The sequence below is a fragment of the Mus caroli genome, chromosome 2 (genome assembly GCF_900094665.2).
Source record: "Mus caroli chromosome 2, CAROLI_EIJ_v1.1, whole genome shotgun sequence".
In the NCBI taxonomy this organism is placed as follows: Eukaryota; Metazoa; Chordata; class Mammalia; order Rodentia; family Muridae; genus Mus; species Mus caroli.
Window position 1 is genome coordinate 22624843 of NC_034571.1, and position 5765 is coordinate 22630607.

Sequence of the window (5765 nt, forward strand, 5' to 3'; positions counted from 1 at the left end):
TGACCCTGCGCTCTAGCTACCCCGGTGCTGGTCCGGCCGGATGAGCACCAGAAAGATATTCTTAAGGGACATAAGGCTCTGTGTGATTTCTACAATAACATATCCCTTGATGAATAGGACCTTAAATTTACCACAGTTGGGCAGACCTTACTTGTGATGATGTGACCTCTATCTCCATTTGCCCTTTTCCTGGAGATTTGTTATTGTTCTAATGACATCTTCTAAACCTCTGCTGTCAAACTTTACGGCCTGGAGTTGGAGGAAGTGAAGGGGAACCCACAATGTCTCAGTGGATCCATCTGCAAGGAAAGATCCTTATTTTTTCCCAATTTTTTTCCTCGGAGTTAAAATAGGGCAGGTTAATGCATCAGCTTGCTTATTAACAAGAAGTTAGAGTGTGCCCAGGGATTAGTAGAAAAGAAAAGATGAATGGAAGTTTTAACCATATGTTTTATTTCCTGTAGTAATGGAAGCATGCCAGAATGTGAAGATAAAATTAAAGCAGTTTCTAATGCTGGAAATAATCCTAAAACATAATTAGAATCAGAAACAATATTTAAAAGCTTATAAATTAACTGTAATAAATGAATCAAAACAGCCAGTTCCACATGTTGGGCTGAGAAAACAATAATATATCAATGAATATCTGGATCAATCCCTCCTTTACCCTTAGATGAGCCATCAAGAAAATAAGTATCTGCCTATAGATTGGGAGAAATGTCGACAATTTTTGACTTTACTCTTCTGATCAGTTAGCAAATCAAGGAGAACCCAATCAATGTCTACCATTGTATAAATTTGGTCCTTGCTCTAGCATAAGTATCAGCAGTAAGTGTTTTTCATTTCAATTTAAAAGAGTAGCAAAGTTAAAGCTATGAAATAGCAAGGGTATAATTTTATAGTTGGAAGCCATGAGAACAGGAACTGCATTAGGAAGGTCGAGAACCCTTGTTCTAGTGTTGCAGATAGACCTGGGGCTAATTGTATTTTGTTAATTCTGTTTTCCTGTGAGTGGCTGCTACCAAGTCAGCACTCAGGTGATTTCCTGTAAACCTTCTTCCTACCTTAATTTATAAATAAAGGATAGAACTGGTGATTGGGCAGAGAACGGGGGAGGTGGAGCTGAAGGTTTTGGGAGAAAAGGAGCGGGGAGGGAAGACAGGAGGAGGAAGAAGGGAAGCTGAGCAGAAGCACATGGTCTGGAGAAACCACAAGTTATAAGGGGTCCCTTATCTGGGGAAGATGGTAGTGTAGTGGTAGATCTCTCCAATCTAGGTGCACAGCATCATGTATTCATGTTAATTGAGTTGTGTTTTCATTGTCTGGGCTTATTTGGGTTGGAGAATTACTCGAATAGGTTAGTGCATTAGTGTTGTTGATATTGAACTGGAAATAGAAATCACTCCTCATGAGAGGTGGGAGTATTTGGGAAATAAATTTCATTTCTCTGCTTTTTCCTAGCTTGCCTACATTGTAAATTTAGCATTTTCATGCTTTCTCTTAAACCTTCATCACAATTTTTATAATAACCAGAAGCTGTCCTTCAACAGAAGAATGGATACAGAAAATGTGGTACATTTACACAATGGAGTATTAAAAACAATGAGTTCGTGAAATTCTTAGGCAAATGGATGGAACTAGAAAATATCATCCTGAGTGAAGTAACCCAGTCACAAAAGAACACACATGATATGTACTCAATGATAAGTGGGTATTAGGCAAAAAGCTCAGAATACCCACAATACACCATATGAAGCTCAAGAAGAAGGAAGAGCAAAGTGTGGATACTTCAGTCCTTCTTAAAAAGGGGAACAACATACTTAACAGGAGGTAGAGGGTAGGAGGGACTTGAGAGGAAGAAAGGAGGTGGGGAAAGGGGGACAGGCAGGTATGAGAGAAGACAGGGATGATACACAGAGGGTCAGAAAACTGAACAGAGGTGTGTAGCAATGAGGGATGGGGAACTGGGGGTAGCCACTAAAAAGTCCCAGATGCCAGGAAAGTAAGAGGGTCACAGGATCCAACAGGGATGGCAATAGCTGAAATACCCAACAAAGGGGAGGGAGAACCTGTAGAGGCCATATCCAGACGTTAGGCAAGGCCCCCAGTTGTGGGGAGGGGCCACCCACTCATCTCCAAATTTTAAACATAGAATGGCTCCTGTCTAAAAGAAATACGGGGAGAAAGTGTGGAGCAGAGACTGAAGGAAAGGCCATCCAGAGACTGCCCCACCTGGGGATCTATCCTACATACAGACACCAAACTCAGACACTATTGTGGATGCCAAGAAGTGCTTGCTGACAGGAGTCTGATATAACTGTCTCCTGAGAGGCTCTGCCAAAGCCTGACAAATATAAATGTAGAAGCTTGCAGGCAACCATTGAACTGAGCACAGGGACCCCAGTGGAGGAGTTAGGGAAAGGACTGAAGGAGCTGAATGGGGTTTGCAACCTCATAGGAAGAACAACAATATCAACAAACCAGACGCCCCCTCCCCAGAACTCACAGGGACTAAGCCACCAACAAAAGAGTACTTATGGAGGGACACATGGCTCCATGAGCATATGTAGCAGAGGATGGACTTGTCTGGTATCAATGGGAGGAGAGGCCCTTGGTCCTGTGAAGGTTCAATGCTCCAGTATAGTGGAGTGCTAGGGCTGTAGGACAGTGAGATGGGAGTGAGTGGGTGAGTGGGTGAACACTCTTATAGAAGCAGGGGTAGGGTTATGGGATGGGGGTCATTGTGGAGGGAAACCAGGAAAGGGGATAACATTTGAAATGTAAATAAAATATGCAATAAAAAAAAAGAAACTCACCTATATGAGACTCTACAAGCAACTAGATACAGATTTGTGAGGGCATTTTACTTGAATAAAGTGGTAGGTTGCAGATTGCTACAAAAAGAAGTGGAGATCTTGTATCCCTGGTCCCTCAGAGATCAGTCTGCACAGGAGAGTGCACAGGCTGCAGAAGCAACATAGCTTCTGGGACAGGGCCCCTTTCAGGCATTCATCTTCAGCCAGGAGGCAGAACTGAGCTCCAGACTTCTGTGTACCTTCCCTGCAAGATGAGAGCTTGCCTGCAGAGAGTGTTCTGACGGATGGGACTCAGGAGAGAGTTGGACTCCCAGGACTGCTGACCGAGGCTAACAGAATCACAGGAGGAACAAGCTCCAGCCAGAGAGAGCTTAACAACTAATGCCAGACATTACCAGATGGCGAAAGGCAAACATAAGAATCTTACTAACAGAAACCAAGACCACTCACCATCATCAGAACCCAGCACTCCCACTACAGTGAGTCCTGGATACCCCAACACACCTAAAAAGCAAGATTCGGATTTAAAATCGTATCTCATGATGCTGTTAGAGGATTTTAAGAAGGAAATTAATAACTCACTTAAAGAAACACAGGATAACACAGCTAAACAGGTAGAAGGCCTTAAAGAAGAAACACAAAAATCCCTTAAAGAATTGCAGGAAAATAGGCCTGCCTTTATATGCTACTTGACCTTTTCCCCTTCTTTTAATATTCTGTCTTTATTTTGTGCATTTGTTGTTCTGATTATTATGTGTCAGGAGGAATTTCTTTTCTGTTCCAGTCTATTTGGAGTTCTGTAGGCTTCTTGTATGTTCATGGGCATCTCTTTCCTTAGGTTAGAGAAGTTTTCTTCTATAATTTTGTTGAAGATATTTACTGGCCCTTTAAGTTGAAAATCTTCATTCTCATCTACTCTTATTATCTGTAGGTTTGGTGTTCTCATTTTGTCCTTGATTTCCTGAATGTTTTGAGTTAGGATCTTTTTGCATTTTGCATTTTCTTTGATTGTTGTGTCCATGTTCCCTATGGAATATTCTGCACCTGAGATTCTCTCTTCCATCTCTTGTATTCTTTTGCTGATGCTCGCAGCTATGGTTCCTGATTTCTTTCCTAGGTTTTCTATCTCCAGAGTTCTCTCCCTTTGGGTTTTCTTTATTGTTTCTACTTTCATTTTTAGATCTTGGATGGTTTTGTTCAATCCCATCCCCTGTTTGGTTGTGTTTTCCTGTATTTCTTTAAGGGATTTTTGTGTTTCTTCTTTAAGGCCTTCTACCTGTTTAGCCGTGTTATCCTGTATTTCTTTAAGTGAGTTATTAATGTCCATCTTAAAATCCTCTTCCAGCATCATGAGATATGATTTTAAATCCAAATCTTGCTTTTCGGGTGTGTTGGGGTATCTAGGACTTGCTGTGATTGGAGTGCTGATTCAGATGATGCTGAGTGGTCTTGGTTTCTGTTAATAAGATTCTTACATTTGCCTTTCACCATCCTGTAATCTCTGGTGTTAGTTGTTATAGCTGTCTCTGGCTGTAGCTTGTTCCTCCTGTAATTCTGTTAGCCTCTGTCAGCACTCCTGGAAGTCCAAAACTCTCCTGAGTCCCAGTGGTCAGAGCACTCTCTGCAGGCAAGCTCCCCTCTTGCAGGGAAGGAGCACAGAGGTCTAGAGCTCAGCTCTGCCTCCTGGCTGAAGATGAAGGCCCAAAAGGGTCCCTGTTCCAGAAGCTATGTTGCTTCTGCAGCTTGCATGTTCTCCTGTGCCGACTGGTCTATGAGGGACACGGGATACAAGATGGTATTCCCACCTTGTCTTGCCATCAGAGCCCTTCCAGAGGCCAACTCTTCTCTAGGGGTGGGGGGAAGTGTGCAGAGGTCTGGAGCTCAGCTCTCCTTCCTGGCTGAAGATGAAGGCCCAAAAGAGACCCTGTCCCAGAAACTATGTTGCCTCTGCAACCTGTGTACTCTCCTGCACAGACTGGTCTCTTTGGGACCCAATATCCAAGATCAGGAGAAAATCATTTTAGCAAAGATCCCTGCTATTAATATACTTTTCCTATTATTATTAAATATATGTGACAATCACCAGGTATTAGCCCACCCTTTTGAGTAGATCTTTGTAGATCTACAAAGATGTACTGTCTTGTAGTGCATCTTTTTTTTTTATAGAAAAGTAGATAACTGCTTATTAATAATGATCCTATAAGAACTCCTAAAATTATATTAGTATTCATTATGCTCTTTTATAATGAGATTGCTATTATATCCTTTCTGATAGTGAAAACTGCCAGTCTCCCATGTGTCCCCAGTTAATTGCCTCTTAGATAGTAACCAGGCATTCTACTACTCAAATCACTTTCCAAGAGGTTGTAAAACCATAACCAATGTTCATAAAAAGGGAACTAAGTGATTTATTATAGGTGCTAAGACAGAAGATAAAATATTAACTGGATTTGTCTATATAAAACTTCACTAATAACTTAGTCATTGTTTTTAACTTTCAATGAATCTGTGGAGCTGTGGCAGGTGATTAATATTTAGCCAGGTAATTATTCCTAATGGATATGTATGTAAACATTCTCTCTTGTAAACTTTTATTTCAATTTGTGATTTGAATTTATGTGTAAACTTGTGATGAACTTCTTACCAAGTGGTGATGTATTCAGAAAGATGTTATAAGTGTTGAGGACAAAGAGAAGAGACAAAACTGAGCTTAGGAGAACTTTTTAGACAGAACACTTTTTAGACAGATCTGAACACAACTTTTTTTTTTTTACAATATTTAAGTTTTTATTTTTTGTCCTTTAAGATACATTAAAAAACACACACACACACATCAACTGCAAACGTGAAGGGGAGAAAGCATGGTACCCAACCAAATTCCACATTTCAGCAATACTTCACTCATTCTTTTAATAAAGTTTTAAGAAACATCATAATGACATGAGCTTG